The sequence below is a fragment of the Gracilinanus agilis genome, chromosome 1 (genome assembly GCF_016433145.1).
Source record: "Gracilinanus agilis isolate LMUSP501 chromosome 1, AgileGrace, whole genome shotgun sequence".
In the NCBI taxonomy this organism is placed as follows: Eukaryota; Metazoa; Chordata; class Mammalia; order Didelphimorphia; family Didelphidae; genus Gracilinanus; species Gracilinanus agilis.
In genome coordinates this window covers 786,707,339-786,733,711 of record NC_058130.1, presented here as the reverse complement: position 1 = coordinate 786,733,711, position 26,373 = coordinate 786,707,339, and the positions used below count along the sequence as shown (strand labels likewise).

At 41.6% G+C, this 26,373-nt stretch overlaps 1 pseudogene; it reads right to left on the bottom strand.

Moving 5' to 3' along the window:
* Positions 1 to 26,373, bottom strand: part of LOC123245893 — a 503,106-nt pseudogene that overhangs the window by 60,551 nt on the left and 416,182 nt on the right.

Genomic DNA, 26,373 nt, shown 5'->3' with positions numbered 1-26,373 from the left:
TTGGGGAGATTTAGATTAGTAATTGATTAGTTATAGGGAAATATATCTATTATAATTACCTTTCTGTTTTCCTTTTTCTTTCCCTTAACTACAATTTAAAAGTTACAATAAATGAGTTTTTTTTTTTAATTTTTTTTTAAACCCTTAACTTCTGTGTATTGGTTCCAAGGTGGAAGAGTGGTAAGGGTGGGCAATGGGGGTCAAGTGACTTGCCCAGGGTCACACAGCTGGGAAGTGTCTGAGGCCGGATTTGAACCTAGGACCTCCCATCTCTAGGCCTGACTCTCAATCCACTGAGCTACCCAGCTGCCCCCTAAATGAGTTTTTATATAACCAGTCTGAGCAGGATTTTCTTCAACTGCCTAGATCAGCCATTTTCCAACTGTCAAAACCAGGATTAATCCCAACTCAAGAACCTATTCATAACCAATAATAACTATTAATAAGTATTGATAACAATATAAATCAATATAAGGGTTATATTCTCCACAACAGGATAGAGTACAAGTCTCTAAAGTACTGAAATTAAAAATTACTCCAAAAGACCATGCATTGGGCCTTCTTTAGTTGTTTCTAAAACCTTAGTAAGTCATTTCCTGGCCTGTTTCAGCATGTGATAATTAGCGACAGAGTTGAAGTCAAGCTTCGGCCAATTCTCCAGCCATTCCATCATACTTTGCATTGTTCTTATTTCTTCTACAAATTTCTGCCTATCATGTTTCGATAATATTTCCCCTAATACAAACCAAAAGTCATTGAAGTCTGGGTCATAGCTTTTTACCACAGATTGAAATACTTTAACAAATTTAGTTGGCTCGTCATTGAATTTTGGAGCCTTCTTATTTAATCAAATCAATGTCCTCAGCCTTAAATCTCGTGTGCTGTTTGACACGGAATATACCATCATCTCTCGCTATGGGAATGTCACACAAAGGGAAAAGAGAAATTGGCATGCTTTCATTTTCTTGGTCCTTATTCTCCTGCTCCAACCTAGTCTCACCGCTTGCCATGTTCTCAGATGTTTCCTCATGTTTAGGCTGTGCTCGACCAAATTAGTTTGCTGTATATACAACTCTACATTGTCAATTTTCAATTGCATTATTCGTAACATTTGTTTAACTTCTGAGTCCCTCAAACACCATACAATAACGATCTTAAAACAATATCCCATATAGTAAAACATCCATCATATTTTGTACACAGCATATCCAGTTAACACAATCACAGGCATGGGAACCAATATATCCAACATAGTTATAGTCATTAGTGGTTGAGTAATATCACAATCCAATACAAACCTACAATATTTGGGTAGAGTTATAAACCACAGATATGGCAAAAACAACAACCCTTGCCAGAGCCCAAACAACAAATAGTCTATACAATCCTCCATGATCATACTTCCTACCAATGATGTTACTGACCAATGTGGTAGTAGTATAGTGGTGGTATTAGCCACAATGGATCGGTTATTATACAGTATACGCAACAAGACTTTAACAATAATAACAATAAAACCAAGAAAGAGGAGGGTAAAGACACCAAACAGTTTAAAAAATGGTTAAAAACCCTTCCTTTGGGGTTTTTAAATGCTAAGTAGTAGTCTGGCTGCACTCAAGAATATTATGAATGAGTGAGAGAATGGAGCAGCCTGCTCTCACTGGCTCAGCACTCTCTCAGAACCTTCTATCTGGCCTCTGTTATGGTCCACGGCTTCCTCTTCCTCCCAGACACCCCCTTTCCTCTCCCTTGGAGCTAACAAGGCCCCAAACCCAATCCAGTTCTGCTCCAGTCCCTGGAGAATGGGGGGCCATCCATGCCCTGAGGCCTCCCCAGCCAGGGAAGTTGTGCCCCCAAAGTGCCTCCCTGCCCCCCCACTCCCTTCTGGAAGACAAATTCTGGGGGGCAGGACAGGCTCTGACAAGGCACAGGGAAAGACTCCTTCCTGGTACAGGGGCCACAGGGAGGCTAGCATGGAGGCAGGCTGGGGGTGGGGGGTGGGGCGTGGAGAGGTTTCCAGCTGGAGGAGAGGTAAGTTGGAGGGCAAGCCTGCAAGGGGAATAGGACCCCAGCCTAGGGGGGAGAAAGCAGAGGTGGGGAATGCCTGGAAGCATTAGGAGGGATGTGGGGGAAAAGCTCTGGGAAGAAGCTGAGTCCAGGGTAGTCAGATGGTCCTATGGATAGAAAGCTTGGCCTGGAGAGCAGAAGTTCTGGGTTCAAATGTGTCTTGGGACACTTCCATGTCCTTCTGGGTCTTCCGGAGCCCAGACTCAGTCCTGACTGTGACACAGAAGGAGAGGGTTAAACAAGAAGGTGAACATGGCAGGGGGAGGGCTTGTGCTGGGGAGGGAGAGGGACTGGAAGGAGATGGGGCATGAGGGGGGAGGAAGGGGAGAAAGGGGGGCCCAACACTCCTATCACAGGGGAGGGCAGGCCATGCCCAGCCCAGGCCTGTGTATTGTCTCCTGCTGAGCCCCCAGAGACAGCAGAGAGGAATTCAGAGCAGCAGCCTCAGGGCCTTGAGGCCAGAAAAGGAAGAATTGTTCAGGGAGAGAAGCCCTTCCAGGGCCTGGAGTCAGGGAGGTCTGAGTTCTCCCCCTGTGGGGCCCTGGACAAGTCACTTTATCCTGCTTGCCTCAGTTTCCTCCCTTGTGCAATGGGCTGCAGGAGGAGAGGGCAAAGCCGCCCAGCCTCTCTGCCCAAAAAGCCCCAAAAGGGTTGGGAAGAGGCAGACAGGCCTAAACAGCCTGAGCCCATTAGTCCTGCAGACACACAGACATAGCCCCATGGCTATCAGGACTCAGCCTGGGCTCAGCAGCTGCTGCCACCTTCTGTGGCCTTACAAAGGGCAGGAGGGGACTTCCTGGGCCTCCCTCCAGGCCTCTGAAGGGTCTTTGGGCCTCCTGGCCTGGGGGAGGTGCTAAAGGAGACCCTCCAACCCTCTTCAGCTGGCCCAGAGGCCTCAGGCTTTAGGGCCCAGAGTCCCAGGAGACCCAGATGAATCAGCTCTGTTTCCCCCCAGATCCACTCTGGACCACCTTCCCCACAGCACAGAAGGAACAGCAAGATGTTCACAGAGATTCCCAGAGGAGGGGAACCTGTGAGAGAGGGGGCCTTGGACCTGGACCTGAACTGTCAGCTGCTGCCCTCTGCCTCAGCTTCCTTCTGTGTCCGAAGGGGGAATCCTAGGGCCACCTCCCCAGACCCTGGGAAGCAGAAATCCTTTGGTTGATCAGTCAGTCAGTCAGTCAATCTATAGACACTTATTAGGCACCTGCTGTGTGCCAGGCCATAGCCTGAGGCAGCTTCCAGTCTAAGGAAGAAGCAGCGGGACAGGACGGGGAAGAGGAATTGGGGGTGGAGAGGAGAAGGTTGCAGTCCCCTAGGTTGAGGAAAAATTCCTTTATAACTCTTCCCCCAACCAAGACTCTAAACCCAGGAGCCCAGGCAGTGGGACTCCATTTCCCAGAATGCGTGTCTCATGACATCATCAAGTCTTGGCCCTCCCCTGTGGAGGACTTCATTTCCCAGAATGCCTGTTTCCCGATTTCTCCCTAGTCTTGGCTCTTCCCCTTTGTGGCAGTCTTGGGGCATGCTGAAACCGTTATCTGGCCGTCTCAGCTCTTAGAAGGTTCAGAGCTGGGCTTCTAGAACTTTTGCTGGGTGAAAGGGGGAGGGGGTGGGGAGGCATGACAGCTGGCCCTGCGACCCGGGCTCCCTCCTGGCAGCTGAGACTTTCTGCTCACTAACTCCTGGGGAAGGGGAAGACTGCGGTGGACCTGTTCCGTGTTAGTGAGCGAAAGCGTGTGCGCATGTGCAGGAAGAGCGGATTGTAAAAGTGTGTAAATTGGGTAAGGGAGGGTCTGTGAGTGTGTGTGTGTCTGAAAGTGTGCGAAGAGGGTATCCTAGCACTACTTTTCCAGGCCGTGGGGAGCATAGATGCATTGATCCATCAATCAATCATCACTTATTAGGTGCCTGTTGTGTACCAGGCCCTCGCCTGAGGCAGTTTCCGGGCTAAAGAAGAATCAGAGCAGGCCTAAAGGCGAAATGGGGGTGAGGGTGGAGAGGAGAAGACTACACACACTCCCCACCTCCAGTTCGGGGACAGTTCCTGTATAGCCCCTCCGCCAGCAGGGCTCTAAACCAAGGTCCCGGCCATGAGGACTCCATTTCCCAGAATTCTTGTGTCGTGGCTTCCTGTAAGCCAAGGCTCTTCCCTGTGGAAGACTCGGTTTCCCGGAATGCCTATGTTCTGACATCACACAAGACTTGGCACTTCCCCCTGTGGTATCCCCAATGTATTCTGGGAATCTCATGTGCACTGTTTCAGCTCCTGGAAGACTCACAGTTATAGTCCTTTCTGGAGGAAACGGTGTGGGTCAGTGGGCAGTCGCAGCCCTGGCTCCATGTTCTGGCAGCGGAGACTTTCTGCTCACTAACTCCTGGGGGGGGAGAGAAAACCCTGTTGGACCACTTCCGGGTTTGTGAGCTTGTTTGCATGCGCAACAAGATAGGGGCAGGAGCCCCATGCCCTGGGTAAATGCTTGTTGGGGATAGGGGTCGTCTCAGTGTGTGTCTCCGTGTCTGACCATCACTTTAAGGACCACAGAAAAGGGACAAATCCGGGAGGCAGGCGGGGAGGAGGGGAAGAGGGGGCGCTATCCGGATCCTGAGGAATGGTGGGGCTACCCGCCCCTCCTTCCGCCCCGGAGGAGAGAATAGGGGGGAGGGGGCTGGTCCAGGCCCTTCTCTGAGGGGGATGTGCTGGTCAGAGCAGGCCAAGGGAAGAAACGGCCAACATGAACCTGGTTTGGGGCACTGAAAATTGTGAGGACTGGATTTCCTGTGCCCACATGCAATAGAAGGAGTCCTGATCTTGAGCACTGAAGAAATGCCAACATGCTGTTCTCCCCAACCTCCACCTGATGTCCATCTCCCCCTCCACCATCCCCCCACCCCCACCCTTTATTCCCCAATAACTTGACCTCCTAGGAGTCTTCCTCAATCCACCCTTTCTACCCAATGCAGTTTCTGAACTGAATGGAGCCAAAGGTGGCAGTAGAGAGGGTGAAGAGTCTTCTTCCTGGCTAGCCCAAGATCATTTCCTAGCCTGAGGCTCCCTGTCCCTCATATTGGGGAAGAGTCTCCCCTGAGGCCAGGGGAAGGCCCTGGAAGCTCCTCTGAGCCCTTCCCCTCTCTCATTCCCCACAGGTGTCCAAAGAGGAAGTCTTGGGGATCCCACTCCCTGAAGGACCACAGTCTGGCCCTAACAGAGAGCCCAGAGCCAGAGGGCATGGCCCCTGGGACCCAGAGGCCCCCTTCTCAGGTGAGTGCAATCCATCCCCAAACCTGGCCAAGTTCCCCCAGGCTGAAATCCAGCAGAACTAAGACCTATACCTTTGCTAGGCCTCCAGGGACACCATCACTGCTTGACCTCAGGGTGAGCTCAAGGATCCACCCTGACTACCCCCACATCCACTGTGTTTGGAGGTTTTCCTGGCTTTGGTAGCCCCTGCCAGAATGAGCCAGCCCAGGTTCCAGACAGCCCCAGGCTCTGTCATTCATTCATCCACCCTTGAGTGTGACACCCTCCCTCACCATGGCATGGCCTTGTGTCCCCCAGCTCCAGGGATGGCCCAGGGACAGGCTATGCTCCTGACTTCCAGGCCCCGGGCTTTGGACAGGTCAGTCAGGCCTCCCAGGGAGGCTTCAGAAGGAATTTAGGGTCAGATTAGCTGAGGGCACAGACAGGAAAAGGTACATTTTTAGCAGAAGGAAAGGGCTGGGCATTCCCGACAGGGCTAGAAGGTCTGCTAAGAAAGTCTCCAGCAAAGCTCCTTCCTCCAGACCAGAGGACGCAAGGTCTACTTCTTGGGTCAGGCAGGGGGTCAGCCTTCACCCGGCTCTTTGTGCCTTATTAGAGTAAAAAGAAATAGTTGAGGGCCAGGTGCTGCTGAGGACATTCACTTTGTTCTGTCTTTACAGCAAAGGCAGCCTCCAGGGCAGTCACTTAGATTCTCTCCTACATTCCCTTCTGTCAGCCATTTCCCCACTGGCTACAGGAAAGCCTCATTGGTAGGTGCTGAGGGATGGGGGTATGACAGACAGGATTGTGCTTCCTCAACTCAAGGAGGAAAGAGCCTGGGAGGAGCTGACATCAAGATGGGCAGAGAGGGATGCTGGCTGAGGAGAGCAGGGCCCTGGGTGGGAGCTGGGGAGCGAGTGAGGCAGGGAACTGGCAGGAAGGTGGCATCAAAGAGCACTTCTTGTTCTTGGAAGGCCAGTCAGGGACAGGGCGGCCATCTAAACCTGGGTGACCCCTGGCTCTGCCCTGCTTGGTTGGTTCCTGCAGTTCATCCATGTTTGTTCCCTCCTTGGAAAATATTGTAAGAAACAGAGACATCTCTGGGCCATTGTTCTGAGCTGAAGATCCAAACTTTAATTGTGGTAAATGGAAGCTGGAGATGGCACCCAGCTTGCCTGTAGCAAAGAACCCCTAGAGACATGGGGCAGGGTGTTTCATGGGTATCTGACATATCATTAGCAAAGTCATTAACAGACGGGAAGATACAGAAGACCGTAGGAAACAGGCAGTTGTGTTTGGTCACAAGGGTTTGAACCTTTGATCCCAAGTCCTCATTTCAGTACAAGGTTAAGAGAAGAAAATGGACTGAATCCTCCAGAGCTCTCAGACTCCCGAAGTCACGGGAACCTCTCTTGGCCACAATCCTCGGGGAGTCTGGAGTTGGCATAAATCTTCACAGGCTCAAAGGGCACCTGGATGGGCCGAGCTTATTTCCTAGGCTCTCCTCAGGCCAGCGAGTCCCTCACCATTCCCAGGGAGCGGCTCCTTCTGCAGGGCCTTCAGCTTCCCCAGATGATGACACAGACCTTGAGATTTAATTGCTCCCACAGAAGTCTTTGATGTCATGAATTGCTTTAATATTCTGATATCCCAGACTCCATTCCTTCCAGTACTGAGCCCCCTTTTGTACTATTATAATGTATGTCAGCTACACAGTTAGTGTCCTACCTGAGCCTCACTCTTTCTAAAAATGGCAATCATGGTGACTTCTCTAAAGGATCCTACATGATCACATGGTTCACAATCTGTGATATGAAGGCGATGAACAATTCCCCCTTGGCCAGCATACTGTGAAGACATTCAAAGGTTCATTGATTAGAATTAGTCTTTATGAATTATGTGCAATCCAAGACATTCATTCTCTTACCAGGATACAGAACACAAATACCTGACCCATAATAATGTCTGATTACATTACTTTGAAGTAAAATCCACATTCTCTTACATCAATGTCATGTTTCCATTCCTGGCTTGATAAAATGATTGAGCTGCCTTTGGCTGATGCCCAAGTGTTTTGAAGAGAGTCTTACCTTTCTTTTAAATTTTTTCAAACTTTTTAAAGCACTGAAAATGATTTCAGGACCTTATTTATCAATAACACATCCCACAGACTCTGGAACCAAGGACATTCCTAATTTAACATATTTCTTAGAGGAGGATCTGCGCATTTCCTGTTATTCGAAGTAATAGGGCACTCCTCCCATTTATTATATATTAATGAATATTGTTTTATGGAATTCCTTTCTAAAAGAACATTCTCCATGGTATGCAAACAAATGCCACTCAAATTCAGATAGCAAGATGTTCCCCACAAAGCTGTGGGGGCCCTGAGATTGCTGAATTATTAGACACCACATCAGTACTAGAAAACTCTGATGTGGTATTAAATGATGCGCAGGCGAAGTCTCTAGCGGATAGGGTTAATGCCTGTGTTTGGGGACTGGGTTTAATCACATCTGGATGGACTCAGGAAAGAAGAATTCCTCTTGCCAGTCAGAAAATGAATTCCTGGCTGAGGGTCTTATTGTGACATAATTGAAGACAGTGATGGGCAAACTACGACCTGCAGGCCAGATGCGGCCCCCTGAAATGTTCTGTCTGGCCCGTGTGACATTATTCCTAATCACAAAAAATACAAGAATTTTGTAAAATGTATCATTGTTATTTTTTAATAAATTATATTGGCTCGCCTAAAGTTTTTTTTTCCTTTCCTTCAGCCTCGTCTTTACAAAGTTTGCCCATCACTGGTCTAAGAGAGCACACAGACTTTGGATAGAACCAAGAGTCACATGTTAGAAATAAAGTAAATGAGGGTATTCCCTTCAATTCTTCTCTCTTGTTAAGATATCACTACCATTGCTATTACTTTCTCCTGTTGTTACTGTCTCCAAGTTCCTCTTAAGGACATACAGAACAAAGGTAGCAGCTTTTAACAAAAGGGGGTCCTTTTGGGTAAAATCACTGAACTTGATGATCTTGGGTACTTTTATCTCTGTTTGTTCTTTGGGGGGGGAGGGCTATTTAGAGGACTATTTCTTTACCTTAGACTTAAAAACTGAATCTTAAAGACTTGAAAACTGAAGATGGGCTCTGTCTTTTGGCATGTAGAAGAACTTGAATAAGATAATAGAGTTGTGGGGTTTTAGCCCATGTGGGAAGGCATTTCAAAGAATTTTGCCCAGTATTTTAACTCTTATTCCTGACTTAATTACTTTAAGTGAAGTATTTGACCAAAATAGTTGTTTTATGTCTCAAAAATGTATTACAAGCTTCTCATCTCAGTAGCATGGATTCCTTTAAGGTTTCTTTCCTGGACTTTAAGACACTTATTTAGAAATTTGTATATGATATATTTCTAACAATACTAGGTCATAAATCTAGCTTATCCTTTTAAAAAATTTGAAGGTATTTATAAATATATATGTAGCCCATGGTTAAGATAATTTGTCCTTAATATCTATATTATCAAAATCTAAGTCTTTAACTGAATTTTTTTTCTTAAGAGAGGGTAATCCTTTGGAATAGCTACCTTACTTAACAATAATGTGCAAACAAAATTCTTTTGAGATACTGAGGCAATTTTATCAAATGATCAACTTTAAACTTCCCTCAAAGGCAAATTATTTCTAGAGCTAATAAAAAACAAACACTTAGCAGACTTAGATAAGGTCCAGCAGACCTACAGAAATTTTCTCTTCTGAGAAGGAATAGAAACTATGTAGATAAAAATAAAGTCCATCCAACTCCAGTGGAGACACAAGACCACCCTTTTGGGCCTCTTTCTGTGACCCTGCACTTGGCTCACTAGAAACTATAAAGAAAAGGATAATAACCACAAGATAAGTTTTAACACAAAAAAGCCCAGGGAAAAAAATCACCCCTTATGAGATGGGGCATACCTCAACTCAAAGTAGGATCTTTAATGAGGAGTCAGAAACCAGAGAGTTCCCATAAAACAAAAGCTCCCGAGCATCCCCAGAACTTTTTTCTAGGGAATCTCCGAATCCTTAATCCCCTTCTATTGACAAACTATAAAGAAATGTCCAAGCCATAATTCTGAGCTGAAGATCCAAATTTAATTGTGGTAAATGAAAGCTGGAGATGTCACTACACCCATCCTGTAGCAAAGGTTCCATAGAGACTTAATGCAGTATGTTCTCTGGGTTTTTGACAGACAACTTGCATGTCATTAACAAAGTATTCATCATAAAGCAAAGACATAATACCCAATGGTTCCCCAAACTCTCAATATAAAATGAGACTGCACTTCTTCACTTAGCTAGCAGAGTCTGATCCCATATAACTCTATGGAATTCTCTTCATGCTTTTGTCTAGATAAGAGTATTTTATGTTTTTTACCTTTTGGTTCTAAGTATATCTGAATGAGGATTTTTCTGCTAGTGGTGGTGGCTGCCTTTTCCACTGTGCCTCATTTTCCTGTCTGAATTCTTTCAATGTCCTTCAGATATATCCGGAGCAGTTCTCCCTCCCAGACCTGGCTCCAGGAGCCGCTCTCTGCTCTTGCTTCTGTTGAGGGAATGTGAGTTTTGTTGTGTGAGAGGGAATGCTGGTTCTGGCCCAAAGAATTATAGCTCAGACATGTTCTTCCCAAGGCATGAAGGTGTCTATTGAAGGATATTATACATAGTATAGTGTATCGAGGGAAGCCCTACTTGACTACGGGGATACTAAATCTACCAAGTTTGAAAGCTAACTCCCAGATCCACCCTCCTTTCAGAAATCCCAAGAAATTTAGGAAGGGAAAAAGATGATTGGGAATAAGGGAGGTTAGGGAGATCCAAAGGAAATAGTTAAGCTAACAAATTTTAAGAGAAAAGCTGCAGAATATAGGCTAGGTTTCAATCCAAAGATTAGAGCTCAGTTGACCCTTCTACTCTCTTAGAGTCCCCAGGGTCAACTGTTACTCCTCAGGATTCTAAACCCTTTTCAACTGTCAGAAACTCTGCTGTAAGGCTTTGCAGGATTGATATGCACCCTTTTGCACTACAATAGCTAGGGGGATGGAATATTCCCCAGAGGGGTGTGGAGGACTGTGCAATGGCCCTTATAGGGTTTCTGGTTTCTAGATTGTATTGAGGATCTGGTGAATTGTGGCCTCCCATTCTTGGACACTTTCATCCTTTCCTCAGACTTCCTCCTCTGGCTGTCCTTGGGGTATTCCAGGCTGAAAAATAGAGAAGGGTTGAACTGGAAGAGTATCCAGTATCAAATGTACCCTGTGTTTTCCATGGAGCTGGTTGGAAATACAAAAGAGCCCTGCTGAGTTATTGTCAGATCTGGCCACTGCCTTGTCAGTTATTCCTCAATCAGCCTCTTAACTACTTCTCTCTCTCTCTCTCTCTCTCTCTTTAAACTCTTGCCTTCTGTCTTAGAATCAATACTGAGTATCAGTTCCAAAGCAGAAGAGAAGTAAGGGTTAAGTGACTTACCTAGGGTCACATTTGTCTGAGGTCAAATTTGAACCCATCCATCTCTAGGCCTGGCTCTCAGTCTACTGAGACACCTGGCTGCCCCCTTAACTACTTCTCTTGACCCTTGATCCCTAGGTTTCCATAGTTATAGGGCTAGGCTTAGAGCCTTTGTTTTTCATAAACCATTTTTAAAAATTAATGTTGAATTGTGATATTTTGTAGAATAAATTTCCCTTTGGCCTGGCCAACATCAGACCTAGAGACTTGCTGTCCCCTTCCTCCCAGGTAATAAAAATGAGGGGGAATCTCCCTTCTTTTGTTAAACTAAAAGGACTACAATGCCATGGTTGACACATTCTGAGAGTGTGCTAGGCCAGCCACAAGGCTGGGGAAAGCTTGGACTGACACCATCCTTGTACAGACAAGATCCTGCTTCTCAAACTGTGATGAAGTAATGAGGGAGGACTTAAGATCTCCTAAGTGCCTCCTTCTTAGTGGTTATTTATGAGTCTAAGGTCTCAGAGGAGGGACTTAGTGGTGTGTTCATCAGGGAGATGTATATAAGTGAGCAAGAGATAAAGATAAAAGATCTGTGCTAGAGGAGAGAACTACCATTTTTCTTTCTTTTCGATTTTGGATTGAGTCAACTTACCATATTAAATGACCGGTCAATTAATAAATTATTTAAAATGAAGAAATTCTGCCTCTTGAGAATTCCAATTGGAGAAATCCAAAGACACGGTCAGCATCTTTCAATCGCCAAAGTGTTATATTTTAAAAGGATGAACACTCCTTCTTTTCTTCATCATACTTACTCTTCCTGTGTAAATATAAAATAACTGGCTTTATTCCAGTAACAAATGACATTCATCATAAAGCAGAGATAGGGTGTTTTGGATATGGCACATCATATCCAGTTCCCCAAACTCTCAGTATAACATGAGGCTTTGCTTCTTCACTTAGTTAGAATCAGCGTCTGATCCCATATAACTCTATGGACTCCTCTTTATACTTTCATCTATATAAGAGTATTACAGCCTTTTAGGAAATTAAGTAGGGAATTGCTTTTTCTTTTTCTCTTCATTAATTATTGATTATATTTTCCCCCTAGAATACACAGTAGATGCTGCCTTCTCAGAAACTCTTTAAAAAAATGTTCTTACCAGGTCAACTCTAACTCTTGTGATGAGGAGGAATTTCAGATCACCTTTTCTATTTCTCCTCCACAGAAGCACCCATCTCACTCAGAGAGCACTTCCCATCTCCCTGATTCCACAGGAAAAAGCATTTCAGAGTAATACACTTCACAACATGATTCTCACTTTAGACACAAAATGCTTTTGTCAATATTGCATTGGATTCTGAATGACTTTCTCCAGTGCTGGCTCTGACATCCTTCAAGGTTAGGAGTTTGGATAAATCCCTTGTGTGTTTCAGTTTCCTCCACTCAGTGGATGAGAGTTGTACTAGATGAATTCTGAAGGTTCAACTCTAATTCTTGTGATTTTTGCTGTTTTAGGGGTCAATATCATTCAAGGATGTGGCTGTGGACTTCTCCCAGGAAGAATGGTGCCTATTGGACCATTCTCAAAAGGAGCTGTACCTGCAGGTCATGCTGGAGAATGTGCAGAATGCATTCTCTGTGGGTAAGGACCATTTCCTCTGTTAACTCTGAATCTGCCATTAAGGGAATGTCTTCATTCCAAGCCAGATATACAGGATTTTGAGTCTTTGTCAATGATTTAAAAAAAAAAAAAAAAAAAAAAAGCAAAAGGGCTGAAATCTGCCCAGAGTTCTCCTCCTGCCTGCTTTTCATTTAAAAAAAAAAAAAAAGGCTTTGAATTATGTGACGGGAATCTGGGACTTATCTTTCTTGCTCCAGAAATTGTTTCTCCTCTGTTTTGGATAGCTTCAGGTGAAAACTTAAACCAGTGTTACAGATTTATTTTCCTGAAGCTAATCTCAGAAGTATAATGCAAGCCTACTCAAAGCCTCTGGTGAATCATTGTATCGAAGATTGAGGCAAGGGCTAAAGAGGGAAGGACTCATTTTCTTTTATTTTGTGAAAGAATTGGGGCGCATCCATCTTGGCAGGAGGTACTTATCCAAGACTTCCTCCAGCCATCAGTTTGACTGGCAGGGAAGAGCCCTCTCAACTCCTCGAGGCCTCAAGAGACTTTAGAAACTAACAAGAGAAACCCTCCAGCCAAACCTAAACATTGCTTACTGGCCCTAGTTCCCTGTCTGTATCCTCTGTCTCAAGCCTCTGAGAATAAACCTGTTTGAGCTGCCCTCTCTTACATACCCCATTTCCCTTCTCTCCTATATACCTTCCCATACCTTCATTCCTCCTCTAGTCACCTTATAATCACCTAATATCCCCTTTATCCTTCCTCACACCCAAATTGCCTTTGTTGACCCACTCAGATTACCTTATTTACTTTTTTGATAACAGAAGTCATTTAGTCCAGCCTCTAATTGGACCTGAATTTTGTGGCCAAATCCTCTGTTTATACCTAGGCAGCTTTTCCTTGAAGATGGGCATTGAAGGGAACCCTCTACCTACCAAAGCAACCCTTTCCCCTTTGGGCTGGGTCTTTTCTTTAGAAAGGATTTCTTGTTATTAAGTATTAATGGGAGAGGCATGTCAGGACCACTGAGGACCACCTAGTTGAGGATCCAGAGGGTTAATGCAGACAGACTCAGGAGGGCTGATGGAAATCAAGTGGCCAGTGGCTAGTTTATTAAAATGGATGATGATACTTACAGGAAATTGAGTTGTTACCAACCAGTCATACAGAATTGCTACCCCAAACATACCCATCTACATGGTTACAGGCAGTGTTGGTAGTAACAAACAACCAATCACAGAGGTCTTGAGGAGAACAGAGCATCCTGTCAGAATATTGATCTATGGGTACAATCTCATGCTGTGATTGGAGGATCTTGACATATACAGATGATGTCTTCTCTACAGGCCCAGACTGATCCAGTCATGTCTTGGTTCATGTCCATGCCTATCTCAGTTCAATCCTAGGTCTCTTATGCTTATTCACTGTATTAGGCCTATTCATCGTACTGTATATCCTTACTTAGGAGCCCAGTAACTTAGCAGCCTATCAGAGGCAAAGCCAAGAAGGTGGCTCCTGCAATAAATCCCCAAAAGCTGTAATCACCCTGAGAATCTCAAAGCAACCTTAAAATGTGCTTTTAAATGACTAGAGTCACAAGATGGACATGGGTAAGAGTGAGGTGGCATTCCTGAGGAAAACAACTTGAACATTAGGCAGAACGGGACTATTTCAGGGGATAAGGGGGGAACTGGAACTAAAACTGCTCAGAGAGGAGTGCCAACAATCCACCCCCTGACCTGTTGCTCCAGGTTTCCAAACCTAGGCACAAGCCAACATCAGTACCCAGGACCCTTCTTAAGCCTACATTATTAGCTTATCCTACGCCCACCCCTTGGAATAAAAAGGCCTGGCACAAGGCTATAGTAAGGACCCAGAGTCAGTTGGCCAGTTCAAGCCTGTGATAAAGCCTGTAGCCCCAGGGCAAAGTAGCTCCCAGTTCTCTGAGCCCTGCAAGCCATCAGCCATCCCTACCTGAACTAAATCAGCAGATTTCAGAGTGCCCAGTCCACGGGCCATGATACCACCTTGGAAGAAAGGAAAGTTGTGTAAAACCAGACCTACAGCTGAAGAGAGCAGCAAGGAAAACTGAAGTTTAAGAGAATTCCCCCTCTACCCTGAGAATAGAGCCCAACTTTGAGATAGAAGTCAAAGTGAGGGGGGGAAAAGTCTGGGAAAATGAGCAAACAGCAAAAGAAACATCTAACCATAGAAAATGTCTGAGGAGACAGAGAAGAACAAAGCACAGACTCAGGCAGGGATTGGGATACAAAAGCCTCTACGTGCAAAACTTCAGATAATTATGGGAATTGGTCTTAGGTGCTGGAAGAATTCAAAAAGGAATTCAAAAATCAAATGAGAGAAGTTGAAGAAAAATGGGGAAAAGAAATGAAAGTAATGGAAAAAGAAAAGAAGAGCTGAACAATCAAAATTGATCAAGTGCCAAAAGAAGCACAAAAATCCAGTAAAGAAAAGAGTTATTTTAAAAGTAGAGTTACCCAACTGGAAAAAGGTTTAAGAAATCCAGTGTAGGAAAGAGTTCCAGGAAAAGTAAAATGGACCAAATGGAAAATGATGATCAAAAAGTCATGTAAGAAAATCATTTCTTTAAAATTAGAATTGGGTATATAGAAGCTAATGACTTCATGAGTCATCAAGAAACAAAATCAAAAGAGTTTTACAATAGAAGAAAATGCGAAATATCTGACTAAAAAAAGTTAATTTTTTTTTTTAATAACCCTTACCTTCCGTCTTGGAGTTAATACTGTGTATTGGCTCCAAGGCAGATTGCCCAGGGTCACACAGGTTGGAAGCGTCTAAGGCCAGATTTGAACCTAGGACCTCCCGTCTCTAGGCCTGGTTCTCATTCCACTGAGCTACCCAGCTGCCCCCTGAAAAAAGTTATCTTTGAATAATTTCATATTTGAAAATAGAGCCAGGGAAGACAGACTACCCCCCCCAAAAAAAAACCCTAGATGTCATATTACAAGAAATTATCAAAGAAAACTGCCTTGATATTCTTGAATCATAGGTTAAAAGAGAAATTGAAATAATCCACAGATCACCTCTTTGCGATAAACCCCCAAATGATAACTCCCAGGAATATTATAACCCAATTTAAGAACTCCCATGATATGCACTAAGCCAGAAAGAAAAAATAAAAATATCATGGAGCCCCAGTGTTGATTACACATGATTTGGCAGTTTTTACTTTAAAGGATCAGAATGCTTGGAATATGATATTCTGGAATGTAAAAGGAAAAATTAGGGTTTGGTTGACTGAATATTAAAAGTTTTTGTCACCAAGGAATTGGTTCAATTCCTAATGAAAAATCTTAAGTCAAAATGACTTTTATGGTAGTTTATTTATAAATGAGAAGAGAGAGTGAAAGTAAGAAAATCAGAGAGAGGATAAGGTAAGATAATTAACCTAACACACTAAATAATTTGCTCTGGCCCCTGGCTTAACCCAGGCAGAGTTAATTAGTCCTCAGCCAGATAAGGCTCAGCATTGGGCCGAGGGCCAAGGGCTGGGAATGAATGAAGAAAAAACTTCAGTCATGAAGCCTCTCTTGAAAGGAGAGTTCCTTTAAAGAAATCCAGGAAGGGTTCATCTTTACACTCACCTTGTGTAGTTCTAAGGGACAGATTTAAGAACAGTCTCACCAAGTCCAAGGTCTTAGGCCCAGCAAGCAGCGTCTCCAACTCGAGCTCGAGCTCCAAGAAAAGAACAAGAACTCAGACACAGGAAGTTGTTATTTCTTGTGCCTTCCTTCTGGTTTACGTGTCCAATCACAACAAACACTTTGATTAGGACTTCCCAGGGGGCAGTCATTCAATTCTTTGTCACCCACTCTTGCACACATGGGTCACAGACCTCCCCACTTGAGAATTAACTGGTGGTCTTTACACTTTTTGTGATTAAATCTAAAAATGGGCAGGGTAGGTTTAATATCATTCTCACAGTTTACAACCATGAATCACTCACCCTTCAGGACTAACTATTCTTTCAGGGAGAAAAATGATTATTTAATAAAATAGGGGATATCCAAGCACTTCTGATGAAAAGAGCAAACAAAAACAGAAAAGCTGATGTCACAAAACAAAATTCAAGAGAAGCATAAAAAGATAAATAAGAAAGAAAATTTACAGGACTCAAGAAGGTCAAATTGTTTATATGCCTAGTGGAAAGATGACATTTGTAACTCTTAAAATTGCTATCCTTATCATAGTAGTTAGAAGTATGCTTACAGGATTTGGTACTAAACTGTTTAGGAAAATATGCAAAAAAAATTCAAGGTGTGAAAAAGAGGATAACACTGAGAGAAAAAGGAAGATAGAAGTAACATGAGGTAAATTATATCAAATAAAGAGGCATGGGAAGAAAAACTATTACAGTGGAGGGGACATGGAGGGTGGTAACAGGCAATTAGTATAACTTATTCTCATTGAGAAGACCAACCAGGCTCATTGGGGGTATAGAATCTTATATTATTCTATAGTGGGACAGAAGAAGAATAAGAGAAGTGGTGGAGAGAGGGCAATAATATAAGGAAGGTGTACTAGGGAAGTGATTAAAAGGCCCTATAGAGAAGTAGGAGGAGAATAAGAAGAGTTATGGTAGGGAGAGGAATAATATAAGGGAAGGGAAGTGGTGGAAGTGATTAAAAGGGAAATGTGTGGACAGAAGACAGTAAAAGGAGAGTGAAGCATTAAAAGAGGAAAACAAGATGAAGGGGAATACTGAGATGGCAATCATAATGGGGATTGTAAATGAGATGAACTCAGCCATAAAATGGAAGTAGATAGCAGAGTGTATTAAAAACCAGAATCCTGTGATATTTTGTTTACAAGAAACACATTTGACACATACAAGTAGACATTTAGAGAGTAAAGGTAAAGGGGATAGAGCATAATCTATTGGGTTCAACTAAACTGAGAAAAACAGGGGTAGCAGTTATGACCTCAGACAATGCTAATGCTAAAATAGATCTGATTAAAAGAGATAAGGATGGTAATTACATCTTGATAAAAAGCAGTATAGACAATGATGCAACATCAGTTTTTAATATATATACACCAAGTGGTGTAGCCTCCAGTTTTTTAAAGTAAAAACTATATGAAAATAAGGATGAAATTGGCAATAAAATTATACTGGTGGGGGACCTGAACCTTTCCCTATCAAAACTAGATAAACCTAACCAAAAAACAAAGAAGGAGTAAAGGAAGTAAATGAAATTGTAGCAAAGTTATATTTAATAGATTACTTGTGAAAAAGGAATATACCTCTTTTCAGCAGTACATGGAACATGAGAAAAATAAACCATGTACTAGGTCATAAAAACTTGATAGTGAAACACAGAAAAGCAGAAATATTGAGACCTTTTCAGATTATAATGCAATAAAAAGTATAATCAAGAAGAGTTCATGGAAAAACAAATTAAAAATTCATTGGAAACTAAACAGTCTAATCCTTAAAAAGGAGTGGGTCAATGAAGAAATTATGGAAACAGTCAATGATTTCATAAAAAGAAATACAATGAGGAGATAACATATCAAAAGTTGTGGGATATAGCCAAAGCAGTACTTGGGGGGAAATGTATATCCCTGAAAGTTTCTAGCAATAAAATAGGGGGGGGGAAGATAAATAAATTAGGTATGCAACTAAAAAAATCCTAGAAAAAGATAAAATTAAAAATCTCCAAGATGAAATTGGAAATCCAAAAAATCAAAAGAAATTAATGAAATTGAAATTAAGAGAACTATTGAACTAAAAAATAAGAATAGGAATTGGTTTTGGGGGGGGGTGGACAAATAAAATAGAGCATTGGTTAATTTGATTTAAAAAAGGAAAGAAGAGCATCAAATTGCCAGTATCAAAATTGAAAAGGGTGAATTTGCTTCCAGTGAAGAGGAAAGGAAAGCATTAGGACCTGTTGTATGACAATAAATCTGACAAACTAGGTGAAATGTGAATATTTACAGAAATATAAATTTCCCAGATTAACAAAAGAGACTAGAAAGCTTAAATAAGCCCATCTCAGAAAAAGAAATTAAAGAAACCATCAATGAACTCCCTAAGAAAAAATCCCCAGGGGCAGATGGATTCACAAGTGAATTCTATCCTACATTAAAAGAACAATTAATCATAATACTATTTAAACTATTTGGCAAAACAGGCAAAAAAGGAGTGCTACCAAATTCTTTCTATGATGCAAATGTGATGCTGATTGCTAAGCCAGGAAGAGCAAAAACAGAAAGAAAACTAAAGGCAAATGTTCTAATTGAATATTGATGCAAAAATATTAAATAAAATCCTAGCAAGGAGACTACAGCCATACATTACAAGGTTTATTCACTATGACAAATCAAAGTTCTCAATAATCATAAAAACATATTCTAAACCTCTCTTGATTAGAGAAGTAAATTAAAAGAACTCTGAGGTACCACCTCCCCCTACCAGATTGTCCAGTATGACAGTAAAGAAAAGTGACAAAAGATTGAAGGGGATGTGGCAAAATTGGGACACAATGCATTGCTGGTATTTGTTGTGAACTGATCTATCCATTCTAGAGGGCAATTTGGAACTATGCCCAAAGGGCTATAAAACAATGCACACCTTTTGATCCAGTAATACCACTACAAGAGATTTAAAAAAGAGAGGAAAGGACCTATTTATAGGGGAAAAAACTTTTAACTGCTCTTTTGGTGGTAGCAAAGAATTGGAAATCGAAGGGGTGTCCATCAGTTGACAAATGGCTGAACAAATTGTGGTATATGATACTGAAGGAATTCTACTGTGCTGTAGGAAAATGATGAACAGGATGATTTCAGAAAGATTTGGAAAGACCTCCATGAACTGATGCAATGAAATAAGCAGAACCAGGAGAACTTTGGGCATAGTAACAGTAATATTGTGGAATGATCAACTGTGATAGACTTGGCTACTCTCAGTAATACCATGATCCAGTACAGTTCTGAGGGACTTATGATAAAGAATTGCTCCAGAGAAAGAACTGTTGGAGTTGGAATGGAGATGAAAACATACAATTTTTCACTTGTTTTGAGGTGGTTTTATGATTATTCACTTACAAAAATAAACAATATGGAAATAAAATGTGTAAAGAAGTCTAAAACAGTACCTCACAGCCCCTAATGCTACCTAGTCTAGTAAGTTTATCCTTATTCCTCCTTCATTCTTCCTTCAAATTCCAGGCCAGATGATAAGAATGGATAGAAAAGGAATAAACATTTCAAAATACCTGCTCTCCAGAACCAGGAGAACATTGTACACAGACTGATACACTGTGGCACAGTTGAACATAATGGACTCCTCTACCAGCAGCAAGGCAGTGATCCAGGACAGTTCTGAGGGACTTGTAAGAAAGAATGCCATCCACATCCAAAGAATTGTGGGAATAGAAACACAGAAGAAAAACATGTGATTGATCACGTGGTTCAATGGAGATGTGATTGGGGAAGGTGACTTTAAGTGATCACTCTATTGCAAATACTAATAATATGGAAATAGGTTTTGAACAATGATATATGCAAAGTACCTACTCTGTGTCCTCTACTGTGTAAAGGAGTTCATAATCATCATTAATTTCACAACATCCCTATAAGTTTGATAGTCTTACTGTCCTCAATTCACAGATAAGACAACTGAGGCAAACAGAGTTTAAATAACTTGCCCAAGGGCACCCACTTACCATCTCTCTGAGGTTCTATTAAATTTGTTTTTCTTATTCCAAGTTCTGATTTCTTATCCCTTTACTACCAGCTACCTTTAATTTCCAGATAATGGAGATTGTAGAATGTGGTTATCCTTCTATTAAAAGAGGTAAATAAAGATGGAATTTTCTGATTGCAAATAGCTTCCATGATCTCTGCCCTCCTGTGTTTGTCCCAGCAGTGAATACAACAGAAGCCATTCTGTAGGCCTTCATTCATGCCCCATTTCTGGTAAGAGGACTATATTTTTATTTTTCTCTCCTGATCTCTTCTTTCTTTCTTATGCCCAGGGCTTCAAGTTCCTAGAGAAAATTTTATCTCCTGTTTTCAGCAAGGGAAAGCACCATGGCTGCTAGAGCAAAAAGGCCCAAAGAGCTCCTTCCCAGGTGAGTAAGATCAAAACATGTGTATGAGGGCTGTTATTCCAAAAGACTTTTATCTCTTGTAGTGAAGGGAGTGCTAGGTTTGGGGGCTGGTAGACCAATACTGAATCTTGCTGTTCATTTTCTGAGAGGAATAACGAACTCAGTGTAGGTCATGAGACATTATATATTGTAGATTATAAAATAAGGTGAATAGTTAGGGTGTTTACACTAAATGACATAATATTTTTGTATCTGTAGAGAAATGAAAACTTATATTCCACTTTGAAGATTACTGCATGAGAATTAAAGAGTGAAATCATTTTTCTTCTTACCATACAAAATTTACCAAGAATGACCATGTGATAGTGCATCCAAAATGATGAGTACAGAATATCTAGAAGTTTAACTGAGATACACAAAATTATAAGAAAATTGGATAGGTGACTTTTTAGGAATGATAGAAAGGGCAATTGAGAAAGACTGTACAATACTGCAGACAAAGCATGCGTATGTACAGGGTTTGAGTTGTAGTCTAGCTGTAAGGAAATTGGTTAGGTCATTCCTCCATTCTTTACTCATAACGTGAGTTGTAAAGTGTGATGAGAATCTTGGGCCTGCCTGTGTCATAGGTCCGTTGTGAAGTTTCATTGTTATTGTATGTGTAAATCTTTCTAAAATCATCCATCTTGCAGATATGACCAAATGGTGTATCCAAAGACTTGTTCTGCTAGTTTAAATTTGAGAAATTCTTTTTGCCTGAGCAAATAGAATAAAAATCAGTTTACTTTCTGCCATCTGAGGAAAGAGCTTATATTTCTGTGTGTTTGTGTGTCCTTCCTTCTTTGTTTATATCATAATTTGTTTTCTTCAGAAGCAGAGACTAATTTTGAAGTGAAGGAGATGTCTACAAAGCTGAGCCATTTTGTGGAAGGATCTGGCCCCCAAAGATGCATGAATGAGGTCCCTCATGACTTTATTTTGAGAGAAATCTGTGACTCTAATATCAAAGTGAATAAAAGTCCAAAGAGTGACTGTGAATTTGATAAAAGTGCAGAGAAATTCAGCCAATATTCAGTCCTAAATCAGTGTATGAAATTGACCTCCAGAAATGACTGTTGTCAGGATAGTGAATATAGCAAACGCTTTCCTGAAGAAGGACTTGTTCGGTCACCTGAGAAACCTCCTGAAATGCCCATGTATCAAGGTAATGTAGGAGGAATGGCCTTTAGGCGGAGATCAGACCTCCTTAGGCATCCAAAAAGTAATTGTGTCAAGATGCTTTCTGTGAGTGATAAAGTTTCTGTGAATGATAAAGGTGGGTCACGACCTTTAAGTCAGAACTCTGAACTTGCTGCACATCAGAGAATCCATGATGGAGAGAAACCTTATGAATGTAAACAATGTGGAAAGACTTTCAAACGGAGGGGCCATCTTGCTGCACATCAGAGAATCCACAGTGGAGAGAAACCTTATGAATGTAAACAATGTGGAAAAGCTTTCACACAGAGGAGCAATCTTGCTGCACATCAGAGAATCCACACTGGAGAGAAACCTTATGAATNGATTTCACTCACAGATCTTATAGTTACCGCTTTTAGATTATTTAACATAAAAAGATCCACACTCAAGAGAAACTTTGGGAAGATGATGAATGTGGTAAGGCCTTCAGGCAACAGTCATCTATTATTCCTAAGTAAGAATTCCTTTTGGATAGGAATCTGATTACTATCATGAAAGAAGAAAGACATTGGAATGGAGAGTCCAGAGCTTGTTCAGTATGAGACAATGCCTTCTGAGCAGACCCTTTCCAGATGGATTCCCTGTAGGAAGACTTTTATCCAAAGATCATCACTTACTTCATATCAGAGGATTCATAATGCAGAAAAACCTAATGAATGTGCTCAAGTTGTATGTATTTTCCTCAGGAGGAGGGTGATCTGTATTATTTAAAGAAATGCAAATTATAACAAGTCTGAGGGGCCACCCCACATTTTTAAATTAGCTATTATGACAGAAAAGGAAAAGGACAAAAGTTGGAGATGTGGGAAAACAGATACTAATGAACTATTGAGTGGAGTTATGAACTAATTCAGTCATTCTGGATAGAGCAATTTTGAACTGTCCAAAGGGCATTTAAAAAAAGGGGGGACCTACATGTATTTTTTAAAAAGCAACACTTAAAGCTGCTCTTTTTGGGGTGACAAAAGAATTGGAAAGTAAGAGGGAACTCATCAATTATGAAATGGCTGAGTAAATTGTGGCATGTTTGTAATAGAACACTATTGTTTATAATTAATGAGGAGAAGGAGGAACTGGGGAAAACCTGGAAAGACTTGAGAACTGATAGAGACTGAATTTAGCAACAACAGGAGAACCACTGCTCATTGTGACAGAAATTGAGTTATTCTCAACAAATATAATGATCAATCCTAAAGGTCTCATGAAAAAAAGTTTCATGTGTTTCCAGAGAAAGAACTTGATGGAGTCTGAATCCAGGCCAAAGAAAAAATTTTTCCCTTTTAAAATTTTTTTTTTGTTCAGGTTTAGTTGCACAGAAGGATCAATATGGAAAAAGTGGTTTATATGATTACACATGCAAAATCTATATGTGATTGCTTAACATTTCTTGGGAATGGAGGAGAAAACGCAAGACTCAAAATTTTTTCACTATGTTGGATATTGCTTTTACACATAATTGTTGTCAAAAAATAAAATATGTAATGATGGAGAAGAGTTTTATGTCCAGTGATGAACAACATTCTTTCTAGAATGAGGGCGTGTACAAGGAATGAGTAAATGAAGAGCTTCACTTTAAGCTCATACTTGGCTATACACTGGATGTATTATGCTAGAGATAAGATTCAGTGCCTTTAATTCACTAGGAAAGGCGTATTGCTGTAGTACAGACTTCAGAGACTTCCACACAGTGGAGCCCTTATTAAATGCCCCAAATTTCATATTGTGCAAAAAATACTACAATAAGCACTTTTTCTCTGAAGTCCTAATGCTTGTCATTTTTCCTCACTATTTGTTGGCATATTATTACAGGTTTTTTTTTAACTATTCCCTAGTAAATTGGCACTCACTTGTTTCTTGTTTTTTGCTGGCACATATAGATCTCACCAAACAAATTAAGAGTGCATGGGGAAGATGTGGAAGGAATAGGGGACCCGATCCCTAGTGTATTAGTTCCTTGGTGGAAGAGTGGTAAGGGTAGGCAATGGGGGTCAAGTGACTTGCCCAAGGTCACACAGCTGGGAAGTGTCTGAGGCCAGATTTGAACCTAGGACCTCCCATCTCTAGGCCTGGCTCTCAATCCACTGAGCTACCCAGCTGCCCCTATTGGTAAGGGCTAGACAATGGGGGTTAAGTGACTTGCCCAGAGTCACACAGCTAGGAAGTGTCTGAGGCCAGATTTGAACCTAGAACCTCCTGTCTCTAGGCCTGGCTCTCAATCCACTGAGCTATCCAGCTGCCCCAGTCCATTCTTTACAAGGATGCAGGCTCATGATGCAGTTGACTGATTTCTGGGTCTGAGCAGAAGTCCAACTCCTCTGATGAAGTAATAAGAGAGGATTCGAGGTCTCCAAGTCCACTTTGTCTCTTGAAATATCAACCAATGGGGATTCAGGTGACATCCTAAGTTTTAGCTATTAGGCTAAAGAGAAACAGGACACAACCCCCTTCATAAGAATAAAAAGTTCCTTCATAAAAAGTTCCCTCTTTTCTGGGAACAAGGGTTAAAGAGATACATTTTTTGCTTATGGGTAAACCATGCCCTTGTTCAGAAACCATATTATCCTCAGAGAAATTGCTTCATATTCTTCATTGGTAAAAATCTGAATGCTACATAATAAGACATTTTTATAAGATGAACAAAGTCCTAATTACTCCTCCCTCTAATAATTACTTTCCCTCTAATCAGGGAGGCTTTTTAATGAGGAGATTAGAATTTCACTTGCTCTTATGCTTACAAGGAAACAGGGAGATTTACGTAGATCTCTTCAATTTGCTCCTTTCAAATATAGCCAAATAAATATTTGATGGGTTTTAACAATATCCATATCATACAACATTAAATGATACAGCATTATACATGGTATTATATTGTTATCTTTAATAGATGATTTTGTGTAATATTATTTTCTAGATTCTATTACAATCATTATCATGTAATATAATTGTAATTTTGTTAACCCAAATGATTTTATTGTTTCCCTCAGTAATAGTCAAATTCAGAATGAGACAATGCTTCAGAATTAGATTTATATCTGAAGTTGTGATTAAAATTAATAAACAATACTTGATATATTTAAAACACATGATCAACTGCTGATAAAATAATTTTTAAATGTGTATTTTTATACCTTTTAAAAATTTTTGTTTATAATCTAGCAACATCCAGATTGTAAAACAAGCTGCTTCCCTATAGAATATCTATACAAGAGTTTGTCAAATTTCAACTTTTCATAAACAATATATTGAGTTTGAAACCTGAAACAGAACTATCAAGATACCTTACACAGATCTGCTTCCTCTTATTACTCTTTACATTTCTAATACATCTAAAACCCTTTATTAGGCTATCTGATATGAATATTCTATTAAAGTGACAATAATAATAGAGGCAGGTAGGTGGCTTGGTGGGTTGAAAGAAAGGCATAGCAGAGATGGGAGGTGCTAGTTTCAAATCTGGCCTCAGACACTTCCTAGTGCTATAAAGAAGGTATCTTTGTCTACTATTATAGTTATTATAGGGTATATTAATCAGGAAAGCTGTGCCTTGGATTCCCTTGATAGCTGGTGCAGGGACACCCAAATCCTGTCACTCAGCTGGATTTTATAATAACTGCCCCTTCTTTATAACAGCACCCAAGCAAGATCCCTAAAGGTCAGGTGGATGGGTAACCCTTTCAGGTCCCACCTGGGGTTGGATTGATTATTAATATTGGGCTCTATTAGCCTTGGATAATGTTTTCATCTGACTGCATTGCTCCCTCCCCAAGGGTTGTGATGTAATAATCACTCAGGAAGGTACTTAATAAACTTTATCTATAGATGTTAATAAGGGAAAGGAATAATCAGGAATGGATTGGGGATAGGAGACCCTGTCACTAATGGCTATGATCACTAATCCCCCAGGACTGTAGGCTGTTTCAGTAATGCTGGAGCTCTTGTTCTTCAGCTTCTCTGGCTCAGCTTGGCCACAGCCAAACCAGAAAAAGCAATCTGCTTGGTTGATACAGATATTGATGATCCCTCTCAGCTTCTTATTGCCAGTTGTTATGTCAGTCCTACAGCCATCAGGAAATACCTCCCTTACCTCCCTCTGCTTCTTCTCCTTCCCTCTTCCCGGTTCCTACCTGAACCCAGATACCTAAATATCTAATGATGGTTCAGATGTCTAAGTATCTAGGGGGAATTCAGAGAGAATCAGAAGACCCATGGTCAGAGATCCACAGGTCAATGCTCCAAGATCAGAGATCAATGTCCAAGGCCAAGGGTTCCAGGCCAAGGGACCAAAGCCAAGGGTCCAAGGCCAAGGGTTCCAGGCCAAGGGTCCTTGTCAGATGGCTATCAGGGTGTTTATATCCTCTGGCCAACTGCCTTTCCTCTTGTCCTCATGGCCTCTGGGAACATTCCGATGTCTCCAACTGTCTTCACCTGTCAATCAAGGTGAGACTCACAACTCCCAGAGTTTGAATATGACACTAACTGTGTGAAACTGGGCAAGTCACTTAACCCCATTGCCTAGCTCTTACCATTAATGTGCCTTAGAAGCAATATGCAACATTGATTCCAAGAAGGATGGTAAGGATCTAAAAGATAATAATGAGAGCTGT